Source organism: Apium graveolens, chromosome 2, assembly GCF_009905375.1.
Source record: "Apium graveolens cultivar Ventura chromosome 2, ASM990537v1, whole genome shotgun sequence".
Taxonomy (NCBI): domain Eukaryota; kingdom Viridiplantae; phylum Streptophyta; class Magnoliopsida; order Apiales; family Apiaceae; genus Apium; species Apium graveolens.
Window position 1 is genome coordinate 225,340,887 of NC_133648.1, and position 11,234 is coordinate 225,352,120.

The window sequence follows — 11,234 nt, forward strand, 5'->3', positions numbered from 1 at the left end:
TAAAATCTTTGTCATCAATAAGATAATCATTAACTAAATATAAGTTGAAAAGTTGAAGTTACAAGATACGCCAATATACTTATATCTTTTCCAAATACTACGTGAACTACCACCGTTCAAGCTATAATCAGTTTCAAAAGTTCATCACATAGATGAGACTACAAGATAAGATTTGAATATATTCAATCTTTGAAATATCATTTGAAAGAATGAAGTTACGAGATACTTCATTAGTCCCGATATATATATACATATATACACCTATATATATATTTCATACACTCTTCTACAATGGAAGTATAAGCAGAGTTGTCATTCCCAAGAATTTTGGAAAGAAGAAACTTTGGCATAAACCTGATATCTCGCTGATCAGGCAAAGATACCAATTAAGTCACCTTTTCTACTAGTAGATGGATGAATCCCCCACCGGTCATCACCCTGGCCGCATTAGGGCCTTATACTGGACTTCCACTCAGCCACTTACGCATGGATGGACTCCCACTGAACCGCTTACACTTTCATGGATCCCCACTGAGTGCATGTTGCTTATGCCGATGCATTTCGATTGGGCTTACTTCCCGAATGTTGGGCAAGTAATGAAACTCTTTTATCAAGTTAGCAACTTCGTTGTTCCGAAAATACACCACGGAGCCGGATCCCTTAGGTTTTGAGCGAGTATTTAAATCCCCTTTGAAAGGAAGATCTTAAATTTGAAAATGAGTTTTGGGATCCGCTCTAGCTTTTAAAATCATTTTGAAGACTCGAAAACACTTTAAAGAATGTTTAGAGTAATGATGATTTAATAAAATAAATCATTCCCGATATGTTAGAAAATATCTGAATATTATTATTTAAATAATATTACCATAAAGGATAATCTTTACAAAAATAATTGAAGTAGAAGTTTTAAAACTCATACTTGAAACGAATAATAAATAACAAAAGATATACTTATACGAAAGTACGATCCTTATTTGAATAATCGAAAATAAGTTTGATTATTATTCAAAACCATCGAATATGCCTTATTCGATTAATAGTTATAAAAACAATATATATATATATATATAAATATACATATATTATACTCGGTAACATCGACTCCCTGTTTAGAAAAATGTTCACCTTTGGGTCCCCTATACTAAGGGTTTACGCAATTACTGCTTATCTCTAGCATAGGTATTATGCAGTTTATAAGCATTTGAATTGATAATAAAATATCAAGATTTCACAACATGCATATATATACCATATCAACAGGCTCCAATATATCACAAGATTTTCTAATAACAACCATGCACTTATCTCAAGATAATGCATCAATATATTTACATCACAACAACAATATAACGGTTAGAAAACTTGGCTGAGCGTTCTGGGGTACACTTAAGCTTAGAGTGGGTCCGTTAACCTATGAACAACAACATAAGCCGGAATTAGACCACGATCGCTTAAGAAACTAGTCAAAACTCACTCATACCCTAACGGTCGCTTATACGCTTAACGATTTACGTTAATCGCTCACGTACCCTCGGCTCCACTAATTTTAATAAATTAACCGCTACAAATTTTAAGGAGACTCTTTTGCAAATACTCTACCAACTGACCAATTAATCTTACATAATTGTTTCGTACTCCAATTAGTCATATAAGGACCTTAATCAAGGTTTCAAAGTAAAGCGAGGGGTAATAGTTCGCTCGTGAAACGCCGTTACTTAAAACAATCATTTCTCCTAAACCGTACATCGGATCCAAGCGAACTACATATAAAAATGAAGCTTATGACACGATCTAGCTAAACATGGCAAAGTTACAGATTGGTCAGTGAGATTTCTGTCCCGAACACTAAGTACAAGCAGTTGAATGAAAACGGGCATTATGACGACTATGTTTACATTATTCCCAAATTGTAACACCACAAATCAACACCATTCCACCACAATTCAACCAAAATACAAGATCATTCAACCACCAACATTTTACCATAACCTAATCCATAAATTTCTAGATTAAACATTCAAGATTCATAACTTTAATCATTAAGCATTAACTTGACTTACTAATGGCAATAACCAAGCATAACTCATCCAAATCATATCACTAATCAAACCAATTCTTAGCATACTCCCACAACTATCATAATATGCTTGAAACCACATTAAACCAACTGATTTCTAAGGGTTCAAGGGCTTTATACCTTCCTTGGAGAGTGGGGATTCACTTATAATCTTCAAGGAATGCTTATATGGCCCTAGGAAGCTTGGATCTTCAATGGAACCTAAGAAAACCAAAACCAAATTCAACTTGGTTACTATTCACACTCCACTAAAATGATTTATTTGAGCTAGGAAACCTTGGATTCAAGCACTCAAACTACTTGCTCTTCTTAGTTATGAAATATAGGAGCTATAGAGACTAACCTCTTGATTTATGGTGGACTAGAGCTTGGACTTTGCATTTCTAAATTACCATTTATCTTGAAAGGCCGAGAGCTTCTTGGATGGGGGAGGAAGATGAGTTTTTTTCCTTGGCTTTGTCTTGGAATGTGTGAAAGAATGCTTGGTTGCAATTGATCCTTGTTAAATTATCTAGATCTTACTTTATTAAAGTGCTTGCATCACCTTCCTTATGTCATCAACTTGCCACATGTCAATTCCCTAAGGCTTGATGATCTCATCTTGTGCTAATTCCTTGATTAGTTCTTAATCACTTGGCTAATGACCGCATATCTGTTATACAGTTCGCTTAACTTTCGTTTTCGTTCGTCGTTTGAGGGATCATATCCGGGATTTTATTACTTGGGTTCCCCTAAACCTTTCTCAATATTTTATATTCCTTTTATGATCCTCTATTATAATCCTTGAATTTAAATCCTTTTAATCTGTTACCTTATACTCAATTCTTTTGGTATCTGATGGATTTTCAGGAAAAATCAAAGTGTCCGTATTCGAATTCTAACGACCTTTACATACACTCATTTACTTTATGGGATACTAATATGATCTTAGAATTTCCATAACAGTACTCCTATATAGTGTGGTCTAATAATTTTTCTTAATTAGGATAGTCAGCAAAAGTTACTATTCATCAGGGTTTCAAAAATGTCCAAAAATTGGGGTTATTATAGTCTCCCCTCCTTAAAAGGATTCCGTCCCGAAATCAGATAGAAAATAGTTGGGAATACTTTTCTAGCATTGCACTTTCTAGCTCAAGTCAATTTTCCCACATTGTGATTCTATTACAAAACTCTAACTAGGTTGATAACCATGTTCCTAGGCACTTGTTCCTTTTTGATTCATAACCCTCACTGGTTGCTCCACATAGGTTAAGTCTGGTCGGAGGTTTACGGGTTCATATTCCCCTATGTGTCTCCTCTCTGGATCATACTTCCTTAACATTGATACTTGAAACTTATTGCGAACTTGTTGCAGGTTCGGAGGTAGGGCTAGTTCATTTGATTACTTCCCAATACATCTTAATATATCCAAGGGTCCAACAAATCGTGAACTTAGCTTTCCTTTCTTTCCGAACCTCATTAATCCTTTCCAAGGCTTTCCAAGGGGATACCTTTAACAACAATAGGTCCCCTACTTCATACTCTTTGTCCTTTCGTTGTCAAATCAACATAATTTTTATGTCCATCTTGGGCTATTCCCAGCCATCCTCTGTTTAGATCTATTATATCCTTGGTCCTTTGGACCACTGCTGGTTCGAGCATCTTGCGCTCTCCAACTCCATCATAACATAAGGGAGATCGACATTGTCTTCCCTCAAGGATCTCATAAGGTGACATCTCGATACTGACATACGATCTATTGTCGTAAGAAAACTCAATCCGTGTTAAGTGATCATTCTAAATTCTTTCAAGTCTATTGCACAGACTCTCATCATAGCTTCTAGCGTTATAGCTTTTGCTTCTCAATACCTACTCTTTTCTAATTCGTAATCGATACTACCTTCCGTACCTAATATTATACTGGTTACACTTTTGCTCGTTAGCGTTCTATAACCTTTTAATAACCACGTCAACCTTAGTATTACGAACGCGTCAGATTCGGAATACCACCGTACTGATACCACTTCATCTCTAGCTGCTTCCATCTCCGAAAGCTTGGTCCTTCATATAGAATTAAAAGAATTTATTGAGAGATCACTATGATCACGAACACTTGTTATATCGCATAGTTAGTACAGAAGGTGGCCAGCCTTTAGTACTTGACAAGCAATTAAATAACATGTGGTATCCTATTAGGCTTCTATCACACAGATAGATAGTCATTCGGCAATGCCTCCCCTTCTGGAAGGGTTGTTCGTCTCAGCTTATACAAAATGAAAATGAGAGAAAAGAACGAATTTAAGAGCATTATATATAAAAAAATACTGCCACAAAATATCTGGCTTGGAATCTACCTCCGAACTATAGAGGTTTATCAAAGGAGAATGAAACGTAAGTATCTATAACAATATCCAGTATTATCACATCGCAATTCACGCGCCTGAATATTTACTATTCCGTCCATCGTTCTTTGGACCCATGCTCTTGCTCGAGCTTATAAACAATCATCTTTGAAACTCCCTCGACATCAAAAATCGAATATGGGATTTCATTCTAGACATCATCGTTACTAGAATTCTATGCTTGCACTACAACCTTCCTCGTATAGTAATACGACTCTCTATTGATAAGAAGGAATAAATATTCAATAGGTAAATAATCGACTTAATTAGTCTATCATTGATAACTTATACATCACCAAGACCCGATTAGTGGTGCTCAATCTTAACATCCATTACAATACAACTCTCACGGTTGTTATCATCTCATTATTCAAAAAATCGTTGATGCATTACTATAGTCCACCACGGACCTACTGTAGTCATTCATTTTTCATGAAGTCTTAATATCTAACTATACAGTCCATACCTACCTTATCGAATTCTTTTAAGAAGGTAACATAATCACCATTCATGATTCATGAAGAACACTCCTGATCCTGACGTACATAAATGACTTGAAGTAGATAAAATTGCAGAAGAGTTTCAGTGAAAGCAACGATAGCAGGCTAATACCATTATTAACCATATATCTTTATTAGGAGACATGAAGTTCAAAGGTTCATTTAGTCCTTTCGTAACATGGTCCTGGCTTATCTCAAGATAGGACTTTCTAAGATAGGTAGCCCGCTCACAACGCTACAAGAATTAAATCTTTACCAAACTATTATTACGGTTGAGTATCACACAATCATCAGAAGGAATGTCAAACTTTCACACCATAATATAACCTTCATGGCTTTAACCATCATTACTGTATTCCTTTGGCACGAGCGCCTATAATTGTTCTCTTACAGTTAGAGTGTCGGCCACCTCATTGACCTTTCCTGATAGTAATAGTTCCTTACAATCAATGCCTTTTGAACGATCTTCAACTAAATTTTCTACCACTTTTCTAATCCCTGCTTGTGTGAAAATGCTCTTCCTTAAGCTTTGGTGAGAAAAAAAAACACTACTACAAATTTCAACTTAGGAAACACTACTTAGATAGCATTTTTTCTCATGTGCTATGTAAGTGAATTACTTCCATAGCATTTCTTAATAAAACATTTTGCAAGTCAGTAAAAAAAGAGCTGAAAATAAATTAAAATAATATTAAAATACTAACACAGCGTTTATTAATCTAACCGCTATGCAAGTTGCCACTTACACACCGGTTTCCGAAAAGCTATTCAAGTGGGCATATTATAAGTAATTTCTATTTATTTTTCAGACACCTAGAGCTCTTTACAAGTTCTATCTCATCTCGTGGTTTCTAACTAGGAGAACATACATCGATTCATTTTTATACAACTGCATACAAATTCTATAATACACCCAACTTTGATTGGATTTAATATGCGAAGAGCTTCATCGAGAATTCTACAAACAAATTTGATGTGAATTAATTATTCTTTCGGCATAAGTGGCGAGGTATCTCTGGCTATTCTCTGAACTTCTCCATATTGTCTGAGATTCCAGATCTTCTATAAACCAATGAATTCGTATGGAGTATCTGCGGGTATCGAACACTTCAATCGAGCATATCATTATATTTCTGCTTTCAAATCGGGTTGTGAGTCTTCGTAGTTAAATTTTGTATTTCATTTCATATGATTTGTTAATTTAGGGTTTTCAAATTTGGGATTTTCCTTGAGTGACTATTAACTTCTCTAGTTCTTCACTTGTTGGGTTTTATATCATTTGTTGTGTTATAATAATAATATATCTAAGATTCAGTTTGTTATACTTATAGTTATATCTATTTAGTAGATGTGTATGTGTATTTATATAGAAGTGATTTTATATCCTCTGTTTTCTTCCTTCTTGTTATTTTATAGTATATACAATTTTTTGTATATGTATAAATAACTAAATTTGGTTTATAATAGCCAATCTTAATTTCGGAATTCTGAAATCTATATCAATTTTGTGTAATCTGGTCATGGATTTCAAGGCTTCTCATAATCCTTGATCACCACAATGACCAAAATAAGTTACATAAAGGTCGCTTTTGCAGACATTTATATTGCTCGAAGGAAGAGTAAATTCTTTGATCAGTTTTTTTTACTTTGATATGTAAAATCTTCATACTATTCTACTCTACTTAGGTGACTAATCAGGTTTGTAGTTTTTATTAATACATTAGCCTTTTTCTCTTCATTTCAGGTTTTATATACAATAATCTTGACTGGTAGAGTTGTTGAAAACACCTTTTACTAGCTAATGGAAGAAATTCAAAAGTCCTTTCAAATAAGTTTTCTAATTGAATATTCAACTTAAAGCCGAGGAGCTAGTGAAGAATTACAATACTTGTTTACGAATGGTTCAAAGAAAATGTTTGTTTGAATTGTCTCTTAAGAAAAGAGTTAGAAGCTTAGCTTAAGAAGATGAACCTCTTAATGGAAGTGCGAGTCTTTTGTTTTGCGCAAGGTGTAGATATTTTGTTTGAAGAAAGAAAGCCCCTGGGCCAGGAAACATTCGGAAGGTTAAAAGTGGTGTTAATATATATGTGTTTGTTAATTCCATAGTTGCATATTTTTTACGTAGAGTCATAGATAGCATTGATGAAAAGAAACTACCTTCTCCGGGTTGATTTCCCGTTTTGACTTTATTCCTCATAAAATAATGAATAAGCTGCAAGAATTATGTTTATACATGTTGATATAAGAATTCTTTATGAATTCTTCAAATAATTTAATGCAAATCTCGATGATCTATATTGCTTGTTCTTCTATGCAATAATCAGTTGCTTTATTAATGACTTGAAAATATACTAGTATGTTATGCAGGGTCTGATAATGTGGAAGATGATTTTCCCTACCTTGAAATCGAACAAGTGAGTGTCTGAAGTGGAAAAGTGCTGGTAGGGTTCTGGTTTTCAGAGGTCCGTCACAACACACTGGGAACCCAAAATTCTGAAAGAAAAGTGATGGTAGGGATTTGTCCCTTTTGTGCTTCAAACATCACAGTAAAGTTTATATTTATTGCTTTCAAATTGATTTGTTAGTCTTCCCAGCCTATTGCATCGATGTGTATTATTTGTTAATATTAGGGTTTAAATTTCTCCGTTGTGATTTTATTTTAGGGGTTTACTTTTCAGTTGCTCTATCAATTGAAGAAATTGGGTTTATAAGAACTGTTATAATTGCATTTTAAATTGTGATCGCCAGAAGTTTTGGTTTGGGCTTGTGTTTAATTTCGGCCAGCTTAATTAAAAATCTCCTCTTAAAGGTATGTTAATCTCCATCTCAGAATGTGAAAATTGTAGTTCAAAGTTATGTTAATCTTTGTTGATAGTCTATCTTTAATTTCACACTTTTATTTGAATTACAATTACAATTTGAAATTAAAGGTATCAAAAGATGGTGTTAATATTCTCTGATTTGATTTTTAAATTTTGGTCCGATGTGAATTTATGCAGTTATCAGACTTTTGGGGTATAACAATAGATAAATTCTTTAAGTCAGAAAGGTTTATTGTTAGCACTTAATAATACTACAGACTTCAGCATATATTTTACTTATCTTTGTTGTCTATTCATCTGCACGCACTAGATTTTGAAATTCATCAAGTTTGAAATAGTCAGAGGATCTATTTTACCATATAGGATTTTGGGTTGCGGGATCCCCTACTGCTACATATATACACAATATATTTAATTGAAAAGTAAGTTTATCTTTTAGGCTCATACTTCTAAGCTATTTTTTGTGATTTATATGTGATATTGGGTTGAAAATGTATATATATCGGTAAACTTTTTAATTAGAGATATTAGGAGGGGGAATCTTACAATTTCTTAACTAGTGCAGGACACTAGAATTCAAATAAAGATGCAGAGAACTAGTAAAGTTAGATTACCAGGTTAAATTATCAGGACCTTGCTAGTACAAGGTACCGAATTTACCAAATTTAGTACTTGTACCAGACTTGCAGTTAAAAAGATTGGGGGTGCATTTCTGCGCTGAAATTTAACACCATAAGCAGGGATCGAGATTTAAAACTAAAAAAGGATATCTTGTAAGGTAAAAGAAGATATATTTTAATGTAAAAGAAGTGAACTCTAATGACTTGGTTAATAAACATTCAACTACATTAGCACTCTAAAAGTGGGTTCATAAAACAGGAATATATAGGACGAAATCCATAATTTATAAGAACATCTCAACGAAATTTTTCACCTGTAGTGAAGCATATAATGGCATCAGGTCCCCAGATGCTCTGCTTGTATTTTGTACTGTAAAAAATCAATCCAATTATATCTCTAATATGAAAATTTTGAATATGGACTGTTGTCAACATTTTAGATCAATAATATAGCCGAAAGAGTGGAATGGTAATTATGAATAGCTTACCACTTATTGAGACACTAGTGAATCCAGTGAGTTTATAAAAGTTTGTTGAAGAAAATACAAGATTGGAACTTACTTGAGACATTCAATATAAGAATAATGCAAAACTAGTGTGTCAAGAAATTTAAACTCAGTAGATATCCTAGGGAAGCCAAGTGAAATGCAATTCAATGTAACCTACAGTTGGAGAGGACCTATAGTTGAAATCTATAAATTGAGGAACTTGATAATATGTCAGTATCCATTGTTAAAAAGGGAAGTTAACACAAACTTTAGAAGCGAAAAACAAGCATCTGATGTGATGTGTTACAGGAAAACTTTTTCCAGACCGAGTCTCTGTTCTCATGGGTCACAATCTGGGACAAGGATAACTGCATTTCTTCCTGCTTTGGCCTGAAAAGTTGCATAATGGCGGGTTCTATTCCAATCAATTGGAATGAACAATCAATGAGGACATACAGAAGGATTGTTGGATTTATTCTGCATGATGATATGGTGCACGAGAACTTTGACTTATGGACTTGCTGATATGGATTATTGATATTGATTTACTGTCCTTTCTGGAAACAACGCGTCCTCCTATTGTTGGCAGGTTTTCAGCAAGGTGAGCAAATTTTGTTGTTATATATCGAGTGTATATCATGGTTATTTTATGTTGCGTACACGTTAACCAGGAGTAATTTTCCTGACTTGGGGGTAATTCTTTGTCCAGGTGTTTTAGTAAGCACTACTACAAAATTTAACTTAGGAGACACCACTTATATTGATTATTTTTTAATATTTGAATTAAATTTTATTACTTCTGTAGCACTTCTTAAAATGAATCTTAGATAATTATGGATTTTCATTTTAATTATAATGGAGTACATAGAATATCTATTCCAGTTCTCATCTCTTTCACTCATATGCTCATAAGTTTAGATGCGCTCAAGATACACACATATATATTGATATACATATATATCTTTACTTTGTCAATTGAGTTGGAAATATGTTCCGAGGTGTCAATTCTCTATTTACTTTGTATTTTTTTAAAATTTTGATATTCAAATGATCATATTATCTACTAAAATTGTAGTATGTGAGTGATGTCAAATTAATGTGGTTGCTAATATTTCAGTTTGTAATTTGAATAAATATGTGTACCAAAAAGGACTTGGGTCAAGGCTGGTTTTTATCTTCTTAGAATTTTTAACTTTACGCCCTCAATCTATTACTTCCCTTTTATCATTTAACCAGGGGCCAAGAGAAATTGGATCATTAAATTCAGCGATGTACTTGTGCTACCATGGTGCTCTGGCTATCAGGTGACTACTAATCTATCTCTTAGGCTCCAACAGCTGAATGTGATATGTGAAGCCAAGACAAAGGTATGCTTGTTTAGTCTGTATGTCATTGCAATATTAATGTTATGACAAATACCATATAATGCATATAAATTAAAAAAAAATCATCATCTGGCACAGTTTGCTAAGAGGTGGAAATTGCAGGTAAGATAAATTTCTGTACACTGGAGATGTCTGATGTGTCTAATATAATTAGTTCATGTCATTCTGGAAGGAAAGTTGTCTCATACTGTCTATTTTTAATGGTAGATACTTGTTCTTGGTATTTCAGAAAGAGCGTGGTGAACAAGATTAAGTCCGACTTCATGACCAAAAACGAAATTGTTGCTCTGTGAACTAAACAACATTTGCATGGCGATTACATTCACTGCCTAGAGGATGATAAAATGGTTGGCTTCTAAAAGAGGAAAATTATGCGTGATAATTGTACAATCAATTGCTCAAGGGAATTATGTTTTATTGCAATTAACTGCTATTACTTAAGTTTTGTTTTGTACAGTGTGTATCAAGATGACTTTGTTGGCTATACTTATATTTGAAAGAATTTTTTTGTACTTTATTGTGCACAGGATTTATATGTATTTTTACTTTGTTGGCTATATATTTTTAGTTTTTGTTGTGTGATCTGGGTTCAGTATTGTTAAGATATTATTGTATTTATGATTAATTTCTACGAACATTACACGTAAAATAATGTAGAGAAATAATTAATTTGATTTTTTTAAAAGAAGTGCAAATATGTACCATTTTTAAAATAGTACAGAATTAATATTTTTTTAAAAAAATGTTGTACTTGCATAACGTTTTTGGAAGTGCTATCCAAGTACAAATTTACTTGGGATACGTTTGCTTACATAACACTTCATAAAATGTTATTTAAGTAATTAACTTGGATAGCACATAAAAAAGTGCTATGTAAGTTAGTTTTACTTGCATAGCACTGGCTTACATAGCATTTAAAAGCGCTATGCAAGCTTAAAAATAAATGGTATACAAGTTAAAA

At 33.3% G+C, this 11,234-nt stretch overlaps 1 long non-coding RNA gene across 10 annotated transcripts; it reads left to right on the forward strand.

Annotated features, from left to right (window-relative positions):
- The first annotated feature begins 5,706 nt into the window (after nucleotides 1–5,706).
- Nucleotides 5,707–10,830, forward strand: LOC141708133 (uncharacterized). 10 transcript variants are annotated; one of them, XR_012569384.1, is made up of 5 exons: nucleotides 5,707–6,109; nucleotides 6,703–7,767; nucleotides 9,198–9,489; nucleotides 10,125–10,255; nucleotides 10,503–10,830. It is a non-coding gene; the product is annotated as an uncharacterized LOC141708133 (long non-coding RNA). The 10 variants fall into 10 exon arrangements; XR_012569386.1 differs by having other exon boundaries at nucleotides 5,711–6,109; nucleotides 7,314–7,767; XR_012569388.1 differs by having other exon boundaries at nucleotides 5,711–6,109; nucleotides 7,326–7,767.
- The last annotated feature ends 404 nt before the right edge of the window (nucleotides 10,831–11,234 follow it).